Source organism: Nicotiana tabacum, chromosome 5 (assembly GCF_000715075.1).
Source record: "Nicotiana tabacum cultivar K326 chromosome 5, ASM71507v2, whole genome shotgun sequence".
Classification (NCBI taxonomy): domain Eukaryota; kingdom Viridiplantae; phylum Streptophyta; class Magnoliopsida; order Solanales; family Solanaceae; genus Nicotiana; species Nicotiana tabacum.
This window is the reverse complement of record NC_134084.1, coordinates 10,306,619-10,324,628: the sequence shown is the minus strand read 5'-3', so window position 1 is coordinate 10,324,628 and position 18,010 is coordinate 10,306,619. Positions and strand designations below refer to the sequence as shown.

The following is an 18,010-nucleotide window of genomic DNA, read 5'->3' as shown; positions in this document are numbered from 1 at the left end:
AACAATCTTCAACAACCCGCCGTCACCCCTTCTCAAAAAATACCAAAAATCGGCCGCCTATATCATCCCCTTCACTTGCCAGAACTAGCCACCAGTAGCCCCCTCTTACTGCTGCCGACCAACCAGTCGTCGCTACTCCCTCATCACCTTAATTGACCGGAATTCGGCGACCACACACACGCATACATCAGTTAAAAATAGATGCAGGGAACGAGCAAACATAAAAAAAATCAAAGAAAAATAGGGTTTTGGTTTTAAGATTCTCACTTTTCAATTTCTGATTTTCAGTTGAGTCTAGCTTCATTTTTTATGTCAAATGCGAAATACATAATGAAAACTTAGGTTGTTCTTTTAGTATTGGTTTCCGAAATGGAGTTGAGTTAAAACAGGTGTTCGATTGTTGGAGTTGCCATCCGAGGTATGGTCTGTTGGTTTGGTTCAAGTTGGATTTGCTATTTTGGACTCCATTCGTAGTTGCGGTATTCTGTCCATGAACCGCCAAAACTATATTAATTTCAAGATCATTTTTCAGGTACATCTCTTTTCATCCCTCTTATTAATCAATGGATATGCTTCTTTGTTTCAACAAATTTGAATCTGCTTATGCTTTGTTTAACCTTGGTTAGTTTCATTGTTATTTTGTTTAATTTGTTTTCTTTGAATTTGTCTTATAAGATATGTTCAATAAAAATGAAGACATGAAAGAATCAAGTTGAATGGAAATGGAAAACATTGAATTATTTGGAATCGTAGGGGTTGATCAAAATGTGTTGAGTCAGTACATTAAATTAACATTGGATATGTGGGTTTAGGCTTGAGGCAATCTTATTGTTTTATCTTTAATTTGCTTGGGGTCCGCTAGCAGCATATTTAGGCCGATCACACTTGGGTAGGCAAATCGTAGGTCGCTTCTTTTATTTTATTCGAGGCGAGAGGTCGTTTCCTTTAGTTTATTATCTGGGGAATACCCCATAGGCAATGTATATATTTTATCGGGGTATACCCCAAAGTATTTGTATTTGGAGGTCGAAAGTAGAACTCGTAGTATTTTTATTTTCATTTTTTTTATTAGGTGGGGACGACCTCGAGCCTCTTGTGTTTTTATTTCTCTTTTATGTGTTTATTTTTACCTCAATTTGAATATTTTAAAAGTCAACTAGATCGAATACGCAACTGTACTAGTTACGAGACTCGGGAATGCCTAACACCTTCTCCCGGAGTCAAATGAGCCCCCTTACCCAAATCTCTGGTGTAGACTTAGTTTTGGAGTCCAAAGTATTTTAAAAGGAAAAATCATTTTTAGAAAAACGGTTACTTGACCAACCGAAATCAAATGTTAGGTGGCAACTCTGAGTTAATCCTTTTGAACATAAATTTTTGTCACTTTCTAATTGAAAACCCTTTTGATCTTTACAAATCTTTTTATTTTATGAGGGTTAGTGGAGTGTAAAAAAGGGGTGTGACAGCTCTGGCGACTCTGCTGGGGAGTTGCAGGTTCGAGCTGGTACTTGATTTTGTTGGCTTTTTAGAATATACGGTTGAGGTTTTTATGTTTTCTTTATTTGCTTTATTTGATTTTTATTTTTTTTATGTTGCTTTATTTTCTAGTTGTTTTATGTGTTTACATATTTTCCTTTATGTGGTACTTCTTTATAACTGTCATCATATGCATTATCCTGAGTCAATTCTTTCTGCAATAAGTCTCGGAGTACGCCTCGCGTACATGAACTCTTTGTTGAGTCACCCTTATTTTAGGAGGGGGGTCGGACGTATGGAGTGGGTGGAAAGCTTGAGCAGCCACTATCGACCATACGCTCCCCCGAATTGCCTTATTAGTGAACCCCAAACATAGGTCAGCCTTTAGGTCATTTTTATTTGCATCATATCATTATGACCTAGCAGGGCCCGGTACTAGGTGCCTTGTCCTTTGTAGAAAACCTGTACAAATTGTGTCAAATGGGCTCGCTAGCCCAAAATGACATTCAATCATCCTATGTGCTAAATGTTGCATCTACGAAGGTAGAAAGGTCGTTTGGCAGACCGATGTTTTGAAAAGAAGAGTGAAAAATGAATCAAGTAGGGCCCAATTATATTTTTCTTTCATAACTTTTTCAAGAAAAGACCAAAAGAATTGAAAATGAAAATCCAAAAAAGATTTTGCACTTTCCCATCTTTTTTTCAAAAAAAAAATGAATCAAAAAAGTGAAAAAAAAATCCAAAAGATTTTACATGTTTCATCATTTTTCAAAAAAAAAAGACAAAAATATGTTTTCTCCAAATCAGTATTTTTTTTAATTCTCTCCCGTATTTAATCTTCCCGAACTATGCATACATGATTTTCGTCTTTTGGGGCGGGATACGTAAGCAGCCACATAGGGTCCGGTCTTCCTAGTGAGTCTTAGGTTCTTGGCTTCGGGGGTCATAGCCAAATCTTGCATTGTCTAGCCAATTCTGGCCACATCGGCTGTTCTTGCAAAATAGGGTTATTTTCGTAAAAGTGGTTCAGTGACCCATGTCTTAGGTCCTAAGTCCACAACAAAGTGTCATCTTTGTTTAAGGTCCATTCCTGTCAAATTTGCATGCTTAGCCATTTTTGGCCACATAGGCCATTTCTGCAAAGTGGGGTCATTTTTGCAAAGTAACTTTAGAGGTTATGATTCCTTGAAGTTTAAGGCCATATAGGCCTTTATGAGATTTTTCCTTATTGAGTTTTGCACTTTCAGTCACTTTTGGCTACTTAAGCCTTTTCGCAAAAACTATCTCATTTGTGACTTGTACGTGTCCAATAGATAGTGTCTCGAGTCATTAACTCTGTTTGGTCTCATTTTTCTCATTCAGGTATGAATCCATTTATCAGAGCTTGAGCATGACAGATACCTCATGACCATCGTATTTAAGAGCTATTTGAGGAGATTTTTTTATATTTTTGAGTATGTTTTGTCTTTTATTTTACATGTCTTGTCTAGTTGTATTGATTATTTTAGGTGGTGTCACAGTTTATCGTAATCTAGTTAAGTTTGTTGAGTCTTTTGTTATCGTACTTCCTATGATGTACTTGAAAAGAAAAAAAATTATAAATGAAAAATTCAAAAAGATTTTTGTTTTTAGTTTTTTTTTCATTACTTTTCCAGAACTACGCTTGGTCTAATTCAAAAGGGACATGATACGTAGGAAACCTACATAGAGTTCGATCGAATCATTAATTAAAAAAATGAATGAAGTTACAGGTCGTGAAAAATGAGAGGAAACTGTGTGATGTAAGTAAAGAGCAATAATCAGAAAGAAAAGAGAGGAAAGAAAATGAGCAAGCCAAGGAGTGCTAAAGATAAAAATGAAGAGTAAACGAGGCAAGAAGAGTGAAATTGGGATGATGCCATATGACCTTCGTACCCTCGAAGTCATTCTAGAACCGTTAATTGTTGCGAGGGGCATTGCACGTAATGTGATATTTCTGTCTGATAAATGCCCTAACGCTAACATGTTGGATTTGTTTTGCTCTTCTTTGTTACTTTCATTGTTATCATAACAGAGGGTGGTTAGTTTGTGGCACTTTGGCGATTCGTCCATACAACACAAGGTCAAAGAGCACGGTAGCCGTGGCTAGCAAAGAAACAGACACTGGGGTTGTAAACCCACCAAGGGAGATTGTAGAATTAGAATCGTAACTGAAAGAGGAGGTCCGGAGGTTGAAATATCAGATGGTGGAAATGTATTGGGCCTGGAATAAGGGACACCCTCCACCTTCATTCCTTACCAACTATTCTGAAAACCCTGCTTCCATTCCACCACTCTCCCAAGCCCAGATGCCAAGTAACTTTTCCCCACAACACGCACAAGGTTTCACCCCTTACCACTCCTACCCCGACACTTCAGCCCAAATTTTTCATGCTCTACCCGCCAAAACAACCTCATACCCTGATCTGACATCTGCTCCTATTTTTGTACCCTCTTCACAAGTTACCCTCCACCAATCCTCTAGTGAGCCTGCATTTCAAGCTCTAAATACCTAATATTATGCCCCGGAACCTACCTTCAATGTCCCAGATCCTTACTCCTACACTCCTTACTTTGAGCCTCATGTTGAAACTGAGATACCACCCAAGAACGCGGAGCAAGAGGAGATGTTTAGGAAAGTAAAGAGTCTGGAGCAATCATTGAGAAATATGCAAGGGTTAGGAAGCCAGGTAAGTGTGGCTTATAAGGATTTGTGTTTGTTCCCTGATGTCCAACTACTTGTTGGGTTCAACATGCCCAAGTTTGACTTGTATGATGGACATGGGGATCATGTAGCTCATCTGAGAGGTTATTGCAGTAAAATAAGAGGCATTGGGGGAAAAGATAAATTGTTGATGGCTTACTTCAGCCAGAGTCTGAGTGGGATGCTTTAGAATGGTACACCCGCCAGGACGCCCGCAGGTGGTACACTTGGGACGATTTGGCTCAGGCCTTTGCTCGGCATTTTCAGTACAATATAGATATTGTCCCAGATCGCCTATCCTTGACCAAGATAGAGAAGAAACCCAGTGAAAGTTTCACGAAATATGATTTCAGATGGAGATAGCGTGCTGCATGAGTCAATCCTTCGATAGGAGAAGATGAAATGGTCGAGTACTTTCTTCAAGCTCAAGAGCCTACTTTCTTTAGGCATTTGATCTCGGCTTTGGGTAAGCCTTTTATTGATGTGGTAAAAATGGAAGAAATGGGAGGAGATGGGTTGAAGTCAAGTAAGATCATGAGTTATTCTGCCTTAAAATCCACAACACAAGTAATTCAGAACGACATAGGAAGCTTGCCGGGTCAGAAGAAAAATGATGATGTTGCCATGGTTGTCTCAGGATCACGACATGGACCAATAAGTCTGCCTTACCAATATACTCAGCCTCGACCCTGACCCCAACTCCAAACCTATCCCCGAGATCCACATAATCCACCTCAGTATTATCCTCCGAACAACGTCTAATCATTTGTTCAACCATTGGGTCACTCCTTATGGCGAGCACCAGAACCACATAATACTCTTTCGCCTTCACAACATTTTCGAGCACCCAACAACCCTATAAAACAGGGTCATAGAGGGGAACAAATGCAAAGAAATAGTTTCACGCTAATCGGAGAATCCTATACAAGCTTGTTTGAAAAGTTAAAATAGTCTAGCCTGATTGAGTCGCTCCTCGGCTATACTCCGAACCCATATGCAAAAGTTTTTTATCCTACTGTACGATGCATGTACCACTCTAATGTCCAAGGGTATAGCATTGAAGATTGTCGTGCTTTGAAAAGGGAGATAGAAAGAATAATTCAAGAAGGGAAAATTATGGTCCAGGATATTGACACCCAGAACATAGCGCATAATCCTTTACCTACACATGATGATGCACACTTTGTGGGGAGGATGTGTGGTGACAGGGAGTATGAGAATCCTCTTGGGAACTTGCTGACTGAAGTTAATGATATTGAAATTGGTGAAGGTCCTAGTAATTTTGATGTGCAACCCAGTGGCTAAGATGTCGAGCTTGGTAATTGGAAAGACACTCCTTTCTTGGCTAGCCATGGAGGAGTTTTGGTGGTTTATTTTGTTCTCATTTCTTTTGTCCGGGTTATTTTAGGGTTATAATCCGAATATTGTCTTGTGTCTCAAACCCTTCTTTTTCTTATTTTTCCTAGTTCGTTTAGTGGTAGTAACTCGTCTAGTGTTATCTAGGATTGTTCCAGGGTTTTATTCAAACCCTTTTCACCATCTGTCTAATGCAATCTCTTGTTTTCTATTAGTTCTATTCAGTTTTTGTTTAGGTCACTTTTCCTTTATAGTTCTTTTTATGCTAACTCTAGTAACATGACATGCACCCATAATTCTCGGCCTGGTCTTGATATTTAGTTTAATTATGAAGCAATGGCACAATTTTGAATATGATAAAAGGAAGCATTTGATGGAACAAGCAAAGATTCACGCATCTAAGATAACTTGAAGCTTGAATTGAGTGAAACTAAGGCAGTTAGTTTGGGAAATCAAGAGGTTGATAAGAGCATACAACAAGGAAATATTTGTCAAGCAGTTTGAGGTAGATCAGTCAGTGTTGAAATACATTCTTCCACATCAAGATAAGGTTGAGTCAAGTTTGCTTCTAATTGGCAAGGATCATTCATTGGGACAAAGGTATTGCCCGTCGGCACTTTTTGTTTATTTTGATGCCATCAGTAGATACTATGTATGATTTCTCTGCTTATCTTCAATTGCATGCTTGTACCTAACATTTTTAAAGTTTGGTATGACGAAGGCATTTTATTCTGCTACCCAAATACTTCTATCTTTTGCTACCCCTTTTGAGCCTAATTTGTTTTGTTTCATACCCCTCTTTTGTAATCAGAAATAGAGTTATGAACTAGAAAAGAAAAAGAAAAAAAGAGAAAAAAAAGAAAAAGAAAAGAGAACAAGAAGAAAAGAAAAGAAAAGAAAAAAAGGAAAAAAAGAGAAGGAAAAGAAAAAGAAAAACAACAAAAAACCAATTTTGTGTTGGAACTACGTTCGGCCTGATTCCTTTTAAGAATACGTAGGCAGCCTTACTCTGAGGTTTGGTCCCATCAAAGTAAAAATCCAAAAAAAAAAATCCCTAGACTCCAAGAAACCGGGGCAGAAGTTTGAATTTTGCCAAAAATTTTATTCCAAAAGTTGTAATTTTGAACCCTTTCATCTTAAATTATTTTGAGCCTTCATGCCACCCTTTCTTTCCAACCTTGTCCAAAAGCCTACATTACAGTCCAAAGAAAGACCTTTCGACCAATCTTTGAGGATGTCAAATCAAGTGTGTAGTGAAAGTATGATCTTCTTGTATCATGGGTAATACCTTGTTCTAAGCACAAAGAGAGAAAATGATAAAATAAGAGAGTCTTATCGATAAAAACCCTCATGGGCATCGTAAGGCGATAGTGAGTTGAGAAAAGGAGCAAAATGAGAGAGGCTTGATGGTGAAAACCCTTCAGGGCACTACAAGTCGACTGAGGATCGTGGATTAAATATGATAATTGGAGCTTGGAATCCCAGTTTCACAACTTAGAGGCATAACAAGAGTTGAAGATTAGAATCAATTGACAAATCGGGCCGCTTAATCCAAAATGCATGTCATGGTCAGTGGAGATGACCTTCAAATCAGATTAGTTTCTACTTTTTTCTTTTTCTTGGGTAAAAATATTTTCGTGTTAGATACCATCTCTTCTCGTTTTTTACCTTATTTTGTTCCTTTTGTTTTGTTTGTGTCCCTTTTGATATGTTTTTCTCAAAACAAGTGAGAAATGACTTCAAAATCTGCTACCAGCTTTTTAATCACACAAAGCCGAGTCTGGTAAGCACATCAAAATCGCATAAGACACAGGAGAATAGTGTGTGCACTGAGTTGGTGATAATAGATATTCTTTGGGATTGATGTAAAATACAAAGATTTGGTGAATGTTAGAACACAAGTGCAATGCATCGGGCATAAGGTATTGGACTTGAATGAATCAGGAATATTTCTTGTGATAAGGGTTATCCAGAAAAGCGATCGGTCGATAATATGCACTGTCTTCCAAGTTGAAGTCCAAGTTGGTCGTGACAATTGCAAGAGAAATCGCCCTCGTAATCAAGGCCACAAACTAACCACCATGTTTTAAACTCACAAGTTTTCTTTGTGTGAAACAGAGATGAAGGTTATGTTCATATCAAAGCTAGAATTTTTCAGGTGTAATTCCCCAATTTTGCTTGCGCAAAGGCTATTAAGAAAATCACATATCACCCCTAGGAGACACACTTCCTAGTCTGGGTCCTTTAAGTTATATTTTATTTTAGAAGACACACTTCCTAAATTGAGATTCCACCCCTAGGAGACACACTTCCTAGTTTTGGTCATTTAAATTCATCCCTAGGAGATGCACGTCCTAGTTGGAGTCATTAAAGTTCCACTTCTAGGAGACGCACTTCCTAGTCTGGGTCTTTCAAGTTATATTTTATTTTAGGAGACGCACTTCCTAAATTGAGATTTTACCCCTATGAGATGCACTTCCTAGTTTTGGGTCATTTAAGTTCATTCCTAGGAGACACACTTCCTAGTTCTAGTCATTGAAGTTTCACCCCTAGGAGACGCACTTCCTAGTTTGGGTATTTTAGGTTATATTTTGTTTTAGGAGACGCACTTCTTAAATTGAGATTTTACCCCTAGGAGACGCACTTCCTAGTTTGGGTCATTTAAATTCATTCTTAGGAGATGCACTTCCTAGTTTGAGTCATTTAAGTTCATCCTAGGAGACGCACTTCCTAGTTTGAGTCATTGAAGTTTCATCCCTAAGAGACGCACTTCCTAGTCTGGGTCTTTCAAGTTATATTTTGTTTTAGGAAATGCACTTCCTAAATTGAAATTTTACCCCTAGGAGACGCACTTCCTAGTTTGGGTTATTTAAGTTCAGTCCTAGGAGATGCAATTCCTAGTTTGAGTCATTGAAGTTTCACCCCTAGGAGACGCACTTCCTAGTCTGGTTTTTCAAGCTATATTTATGTTTTAGGAGACGCACTTCCTAAATTGAGATTTTACCCCTAGGAGACGCACTTCCTAGTTTGGGTCATTTAAGTTCATCTCTAGGAGACGCACTTCCTAGTTTAAGTCATTGAAGTTTTACCCCTAGGAGACGCACCTCCTAGTCTGTGTCATTCAAGTTTTATTCTTCGCAGACACATTTTCTTGTCAAATATTCTTGGTTTACTCACAGGATACGCACATGTTAGTCGAGTCTTTAGTTTATTCTCATTATTGCATCAGTAGCATAAGTGGTTTACAGTTTTGCTAACAACTCACAAATCTCCCGAGTGCAAATTGGGGCAGAAAATTTTGTTTGTTTTCTTATTTTGATTGCAGGCACCCACCTGGAGAACGAAAGAAATCTTTCCAAAATTCAATTCAATTTAGAAGTAACAAAAATTCGCCTCAAGAATGCGAGTCGGCAATCCGAGATGACCAACAGAAGTAGTCTCAATCTAGAATAAAAGAAAAAAAAGAAGTATCCGAAATGCAGAAGCAGAGACAAGATATGGATTGCTCAAGACATGACTGAGTCACGAGCTTTGCATGTTCCTGTCATGATCCGAAAAGCTGAAAAAGAATGAACTAGCACCTGCAGCTAGCAAGCGTTAAGGTTCAAATCTAAAGTCTGCATGAAGAACCATTCAAGACTCAAGATCATACTTCAGAAAACTTATAGATAGGAATCTTGTAACTCATACCCGACATGCTTAGTTAGTCTTTTTCATTTTTTTGATTTTGATGTAATAACAGGACCGCGGACCGGAACCTCGACGGAACGGCACCTCAATCGGCTCTCCACCTCGGTATACTCTATCACTGTTCCTATTTCTAAACTACGCGTGGCCTGATTCCTTTATAGCCAAGGATATATAGGTAGCTCAGATGCCAGGGCTCGGTCACATTCTCCTTTCTTTCAGTTTTTGGTCTCTCTAAATAAGGGTCGGGTCAAAAAACCTGTCTCGTCGTTCTTTGTCTGAAAACTCTTCGTGTTTCCAGTCAAAGAGAGGCAACTGTAGACAGGTAATTTTTGACCCTCCTCAAGATTTTACACATTTTTAGCGTTTAAATAGTTAATTTAGGTCTAATATCGCTATTTTAACTAGTTTTGACTCTTTTACTTTATTTTATCACAAAAAATAAAAATCACAAAAAATAGTTTCATTAATGTTTTGTAGTCATACTATTTTACTAGAATTTTTATTTTTATATAATCTTGAAAAAATACCAAAAATATTTTCATTTTAGGTTTATCTTTAATAGTTTATTTTAATTAATTAGGAGTGATTTTACATTTTTATAGGTGCTTTATACTATTGTACAAGAAGAATTGTATTTGGGTCTATATCTTATGAATTTTAATTTTTAGCTCAATGTTAATCCAATAATACATAGACCCAACCCCAAAACCCAAAAGCCTTCTAAGCCCAAATCTTGTTAGCTCATACCCCATTTCCCTTAAAGAATTAAAAAAAAAACTAAACCTTTCTTCTCTTCTTCAAATCTGAACGACACACCCCTCATATCATCTTCTTCACACCAAAACCCTAGCACCTAACCTAACCCTAGAACCCCTAAACCCTAGAGATTTGGAGTCGTCGCTCCCTCCCCTCATCTCCATCTTCAACACCCTAAGACCACACCCCAGTCGTCCCCTCTTATTCTTCAACCAAGGGAGAGGAACCATAAGACCTACTCCACCGCCATCTCCTCACCAACCAAGCCGTTGCGCCACCAAGCTCGTCGGACATCCGGAAATAATCTTCAACCACCAGATGTCACCCCTTCTCAAAAAATACCAAAAGTTGGTCACCTCTATCATCCCCTTCACTCGCCAGAACTCGCCTCCAGCAGCCCCCTCTCACTGCCGCCGACCATCCAGTCGTCGTTGCTCCCTTATCACCATAACTGGCCGGAATCCAGCAACCACACACACACGTACAACAGCTAAAAACAGAGGCAGGGAATGGATAGACATAAAAAAAATCAAAGAAAAACAAGGTTTTGGTTTTAAGATTCTGACTTTTCAATTTTTGATTTTCAGTTGAGTCTAGCTTCATTTTTTATTTCAAATGCGAAACACATAATGAAAATTTAGGTTGTTCTTTTAGTGTTGGTTTCCGAAATGGAGTTGAGTTTAAATGGGTGATCGATTGTTGGAGTTGTCGTCCGAGGTACAGTCCATTGGTTTGGTTCGAGTTGGATTTGTTGTTTTGAACTCCATTCGTAGCTGAGGTATTCAGTCCGTGAACCACCAAAACTATATTAATTGCAAGTTCATTTTTCAGGTCCATCTCTTTTCATCCCTCTTATCAATCAATGGATATGCTTCTTTGTTTCAACAAATTTGAATTTGCTTATGCTTTGTTTAACCTTGATTAGTTTCATTGTTATTTTGTTTAATTTGTTTTCTTTGAATTTGTTTTATAAGATATGTTCAATAAAAATGAAGACATGAAAGAATCAAATTGAATGGAAATGGCAAACAGTGAATTATTTTGAATCGTGGGGGTTGATCAAAATGTGTTTGAGTCAGTACATTAAATTAACATTGGATATGCGGGTTTAGGCTTGAGGCAATCTTATTGTTTTGCCTTTAATTTACTTGGGGTCCGCTAGCAGCAAATTTAGGCGGATCACACTCGGGTAGGTAAATCGTAGGTCGCTTCTTTTATTTTATTCGGGGCGAGAGGTCGTTTTCTTTAATTTATTATCCGAGAAATGCCCCGTAGACATTGTATATATTTTATACGGGGTATGCAGAACTCGTAGTATATTTATTTTTATTTTCTTTTATTAGGTGGGAACGACCTCGAGCCTCTTATATGTTTATTTTTTTTTTCTGTGTTTATTTTTACCTCAATTTGAATATTTTAAAAGCCACCTAGATCGAGTATGCAATCGTACTAGTTACGGGACTCGGGGAATGCCTAACACCTTCTACCCGAGTCAAATGAGCCCCTTACCCAAATCTCTTGTGTAGACTTAGTTTTGGAGTCCAAAGTGTTTTAAAAGGAAAAATCATTTTTAGAAAAATAGTTGCCTGACACACCGAAATCAAATCTCAGGTGACGACTCTGAGTTAATCCTTTTGAACACCAATTTTTGTCACTTTCTATTGAAAACCCTTTCGAGCTTTACAAATCTTTTTATTTTAAGAAGGTTAGTGAAGTGTAAAAAAGGGGTGTCACAGTGATATGCAGTGCCTTGTTGTGACTTTGTCCTTCTGGTGGCAACCCGTCTTCGTGAAAAGTGATCTTATGGCTTTCCAGCACTTGTTCCACCATGTTGGCTATTACTCCGCTAGTGATGTTGTTGGGTACATAAGCTTCGTTAGACACTTTCATCAATGCATTCCTATGCGCCTCAGAATTCTATAGTAGTGATAGAATGGATATCTGTGCTGGGGTTTTGTTCAGATGATCAACCACAGAATATTCTCTTGCTTGCACCTTTCTCCAAAGATCGTCTAGACCAGTTTCAATGATAGGCTATTTGGGAGCAGCTTCTTTACTTGTTCCTCTTAAATGCTCGGGTGTGTAAACCCTACCGGTCCTGTTCATGCCTTGTGCAACTCCTATTTCTTCCATTTCCCCTTTTCCTTTCCTTTTCGCCTTTGCAGTATAGTCCCATGGCCAAGGGTGTGGTCACTTCCACCTCAAACGGAGTTGGCGTGACTGAGGGAGTTGTTACTTCAACCTCAAACGGAGTTGGTGCGGCTACTTTGATCTCAATAGGTGGCTGAATCTGCACCACAATAGGTGTGAGAATGACTGGAGATATTTTAGGTTCATCCCCTTCACGAATAAGCTCGATCGATCCTTTAGGATCCTATTCTCCATCCGTTTCTATCACATTTACCCCTTGACCTCTGTGATCTGGGAGGGGGTTGTTGCGGACATTTGGTGCAGCCTCTTTTGCTTGTATAACCTTGGTGTCAATCAATGTCTGGATCTTATCCTTCAAAGTGCGACATTCATCAATAATATGTCCATTCATGCCCGAGTGATAGGCATATGTCTTGTTCGGATTAACCCACTGGGACAAGTTTTCCATAGCAATAGCGGGAATGAGGGTGACATAACCGGCAAACTTCAGTCTCTCATACAACTGATCGATGGGTTCAACAATAGGAGTGTATTGTCTAGGTGATCTATGGTCGAAATTTGGTCTGGGTTTTTGGTAGTGTTAGCGAGCCAGTGGTGATGAGTGGTAATATGCAGGTTGGGTGTTATAGGTATGATAAGTGACGGCGGGTTGTTGGTATCTGGAAGGTGAAGGCTAATATGTGGGTGGTGGTGTTCGGTATGTGAGGGGAGACTTCGGACTGTGGGCTACCATTACTACACCAACTTCTTTCTTTTTAGAGATACTCCCTGACTGCAAGCTTTATTTATATCCTGCAGTGCCTCAAAATTCGTCACCATTCCACTTTTAATTCATTCCTCTATTCTTTCTCCCAGTTTGATGATATAAGAGAACTTATGATTTTCAATGACCATCAACCTCTCATAGTACTGTGGATGTTGAGCTCGAACCAAGAATTTTTTCATTTATTCTTCTTCTAGTGCTGGCCTTACTTTTGCAGCTTCTGACCTCCATTGAGTAGCATACTCACGGAAAGTTTTTGTGGGTTTCTTCTTAAGATTTTGAATGTAGAATACATCTGGCACATTTTTTGTATTGAACATGAATCGATCCATTACATTTGACGCCATGCTTACCCAATTAACCCATTTCTTCAGGTTTTGACTGATGTACCAGGACAGGGCATCTCCAGTGAGGCTCCTTATGAATAGCTAATTCGGATCCTTTCATCTTTGCCAATCCCCATGATCTTGTCACAATATGTCCTCAAATGTACCTTCGGATCACCTGTTCCATCGAACATTTCGAATTTAGGAGGTTTGTAACCCTCTGGTAGTTCTACGTCCGGCTGGATACACAAATCTTCATAATTCAAACCCTCGATGCCTTTACCACCTTCAACTCGACTAGTAAGCGTTTTGAGCTCCTCTGCCATGTTATTGATGAGAAGGTCCTTCTCGGCGGATTCGTATATGTATAAGGTTTATTGTGGAGTGTGGGGTATGGTCTCCACGTATATTGGGTTGCTTTGATGGACTTCAAGAATTTGGGAGTAGTGGTGGTCATTGGTTGAGTTTTGAGGATCGGGGGTAGGTTGTGGTGCTTTTTGAGGAGTGTGGTAGGTGGTGGTTTGTGGATACTGTCACACCTCTATTTTTCCTGAGGGGGATAGAGAGTTTTTTCAATTAAAGTGACATTATTCGAAATGGGATTACTTATTTTATTTTCAGAGTCGCCACTTGAAATAATTATTAGTGTCCCAAGTAACCGGTTTATTTTAAATCCCAAATCAAGGAAATTGACTCTATTTTTGGTTCACGAACACAGAAAATCGGGTAACGAATTCTATTAACCCGGGAGAAGGTGTTAGGTATTCCCGAGTTCCGTGATTTTATCACGATCGCTCAACTATTAATAATTATCCTAATTATCTAATTTATCACATGTTTAGAACCTATTGTGCATTTTTAATTTTATACCGCTTTCAGTTATTTATGGAATTATTTCTGGAACATGTTACGATTGTCATACATTTGTTTATTTTTGTACACGTTGTGAATCGTGTCACGAAAACTGTACCTATGATCTACAACATGTGTATTTCATTATTATTTGAAGTTATGGTCAGGTTACATGAAATGCACACCCGAATGAGATTTACGTATCGTGACCATACCACGGGAACCGTACCCATGGCCATAATGATTTATTAAACGTGCCTAAAGCAAACTACGATGTTCATGATTATTTTCCTAAAGTTTTAATAAGCATGGGATGTCCAGAATGTATGAAATCTAAATCTGTTATGAAATTTGTTAAGTAAATTGAAATGATACACTAAGTCTCTTTTGTAATGCAACATAGATTAATGAAAGTAATTACAAGTTATTTTTGGATATTAACACATGATTGACGAGGTTCTAGAAACAGACAACATTGAATCAAGGCATCAGCGATTATAGTTTTCGAGATCATTATACCAGCTACTTAAGTCACATCTCATGAACAAACGACATATACTAAACTAGAGCATCTCGAATTACTATGTACTGGCCAAACATATTTAAATGAAATAGGCCGAATTTCAAAACTCTGAACAAAAAAACATTTGGGCTGCTATAAAGAAAAGAACTAAAACAACTATGAATTAAACTAGGTATGAATATAATTTTTATACATCACTAGTAATAAATAACTTAATTACATTTTTTATGAATAATTATAGGCCTTGAACTAAATTAAGAAATGTAGTTTGCATAGGCCAGAATCAAATTGATTTTGAATCTGCCTGTAATCAATTAGCAACAACTTTGTATTGTTCTTGAAGTTGCCTATCATTTACAAAAAGCTAACTAACCAGTGGCTAGATTCGCAAATCTGAGCCTTGTGCCAAGCACTCACAAACTCCTGCATTACCAAATGCCAACAATACAAAATAAAATGATTTCAAAAGGGGAGGACTTTACACTAAAAATGCTATCAAGTTTCGGAAACCTCAAACATTTAGGGAATCTCAGAACTTCACGTATACCTTGACAATCAAAAGCTAAAAAAAGAACTAATTTTAACACTTGTTTCTTATTTCATTAAGGTTTGAGACATTCAACACATCTGATGCTTTAAATCAAACTTAAACTCGCAATCAAACATGAAAGAAAAGAGCATTCAGTATACATGAAGTGAACAAACAGCTAAAATCTCAAAGCAATGTGACATTCAAATACCAACTACATTATTCGAAAAACTATTAGCATATACCTTACTAGCTACAAATAAATAGAAGAAGGTGATGAGCCTCTAAACAAATTGGAAGAAACAGCTGCAAGAATACAACAGTAGAGAGCAATAGACAATAGCCTTAAAACCTCAAACCCAGAAATCCAGAAAATTCCAGTGATAGGAAACAAACAGGAAATCAAGATGAACCTTAAATCTTCATTTTGTATTAAAATGGAATCCCTAGCTATCATTTTGGGAAGAAGTCAGTATAAGAGCATGAAAATCAAGATTGAATTCTTCTCTTTTTGTGAGTGAATTTGTAGAGGATTAGCGTGTGTGTGTGAGTGGGAGTGAGGTTCCTTTTTATAAAGTATAAGAAAAATACATAAGGATAAGAATAATAGCGAATATTCTATCCTAAAAATCAGAAATGTCAGCTGTAAAAAAGGATAATACAACATCTTTTTCAACAGACCTAGCACAACTGTCCTTTTTACCAATTTTTAGCATTTTTCAACACCAAAAAAGAGACAGTTGTCCATTACTAGAAACTTTTGATATTTTTACCTAAAGTTTATCCATTCTTACTTCCAAATTAACCCTTTTAAGTTCTTGTTATTAACCTTTTCAACCAAATCTGACTTAATTTCAGTTATTTCATTACACTTTAGTCCCTTCTAGAATCCTCTAGAACCTTCTAGGCAATTCCAGACGTAGACTCCCTAATTTTGGTTTCGAATTAATCCCCTAACGTTTCTGTTATTACCCAAATCCCCATTCAAACCTTGTTTAAATCCTTTCATAAATCCTCTTTTTCTTGCTTAGATTTTTAGACTTAAATCAGTTGATAATATGAATTAAAATCACTAAACTCAGAAATAAACTAATCACTTCAACTGATAAGCGAAACAGGCATGGACATAGTGATTTCAACAAAACCAAGCTTGTGGAATTAATCTATCAACTATCTAAAAAAATGAAAAATAAGAGAAAATTGAAAACTGATGATTGCTAATTTTAAACTGGCAAACACAGAATTAGTTACTATTAGGTCCTTTTTTTGAGTTAACATGCTGAGATCAAACAGTTCAATTAGAATCACAGAGTTATTAAACTACTAAAATTATTCAAGTAAGAGAGACAAGGGAAAAGAAAGAAAAGAGAAAAAATAAGGGAGGATAAACAAAACAGTAACAGAACCTTACCAACTCTAAGTCGACAAGAATGAGAAGAGTTGTGACGCCTAAAACCCTCAGCGCTTAACCATCAGTAGATCTTTTGTTTCAGAAGATCCGGCTTGAAATTTTCTGGCCAGATCTTCTTGAAATGAAAAACTCGTGAAGTTTTGATGAATAGAGTGACTGAAACAGTCAATCAAAGGAGAAGAAAAGAATAAATGAGAAAAACTAGGGTTTCAGTTTCTTAGATCCGAATTTAGAGGAATTCAGGGAAGGTTTTCGGGAAAATTGATGTGTCACAACCCGGATTTTCCACCCTCGGGAGTCGTGATGGCGCCTACTAATACGATGAACAAGAATCAGCAATCCCACAGCGGTCCGAAGTCTACAACACTGGGGTCTGCACAAAAGAGTGCAAAGTGTAGTATCAGCACAACCGACCCCATGTGCTGGTAAGTGCCTAGCCTAACCTCGGCGAAGTAGTAACGAAGCTAGGACCAGACTACCAAATAAACCTGTGCAGTATAATGTACATCGAAAAATAAAATAGAAATGAACAAGTAAGGATGGGAGGGGATACATGATACGGGGGTATACCAGTATTAACAGTAAATTAAGAGTAACAGTCTAAGGGCAACTTAGAATTCACAGCAAAACAAAAGAAATTAATATCCAAGATAAACACACTTGTATCAATAATTGTTGAGCGCACAACCCGATCCCAATAAATAACAACACTATTGCGGCGTGCAACCCGATCGATATCATTTATCATAGTTGCAGCGTGCAACCCGATCCACATATATCTTTGTTGCGGCGTGCAACCTGATCCATATCATTTATCATTATTGCAGCGTGCAACCCGATCCACATATATTATTGTTGCAGCGTGCAACCCGCTACATATATAATATTGTTGTGGCGTGCAACCCGATCCACATATAATATTTACAATTAAAATGAGAGTCCCGACAAGGGATCAATCTCGGCAAGGGATCCGACAGCATAAGTAATTACGTCCCGGCAATGGAGAAACAGCTATAACCAAACTTGTTACAACATCTAACTACCTCAACTATAATCAAACTTGTTACAACATCTAACTACCTCAGCTATAACCAAACTTGTTCCCCGAGAATAACCATAATCCTTACCCAATGTAAAGAATCATAAACCTAAGCATCCGTAATATCAACTAAGAACACAATGCAAGAGAACCACAACTCAACAATAGCCCGGCAAGGGGGCAACACAATGATCTCTTCTCTTTCTCACCTTCACTTCACAATTTGAGCCAATGCTCTAGAGGTTCAATTATCACTTATACTTTCACAATTCATTATACAGCTTGAGCCAATGCTCCTCAATGTTCATAGGTCACAATTCTTTCCACAAACTTTACACAACAATAGAAACCTTCACTAAGGCATGAATAACACAATGAAGTCATGAAAATCACAATATAAGACTCACGGTCATGCT

The 18,010-nt window shown here is 37.9% G+C and overlaps 1 long non-coding RNA gene across 1 annotated transcript; it reads left to right on the top strand.

Moving 5' to 3' along the window:
- Positions 1–383: 383 nt before the first annotated feature.
- On the top strand, positions 384–3,107 carry LOC107771947 (uncharacterized). Its single transcript, XR_001644943.2, has 2 exons — positions 384–532; positions 2,839–3,107. It is a non-coding gene; the product is annotated as an uncharacterized LOC107771947 (long non-coding RNA).
- The last annotated feature ends 14,903 nt before the right edge of the window (positions 3,108–18,010 follow it).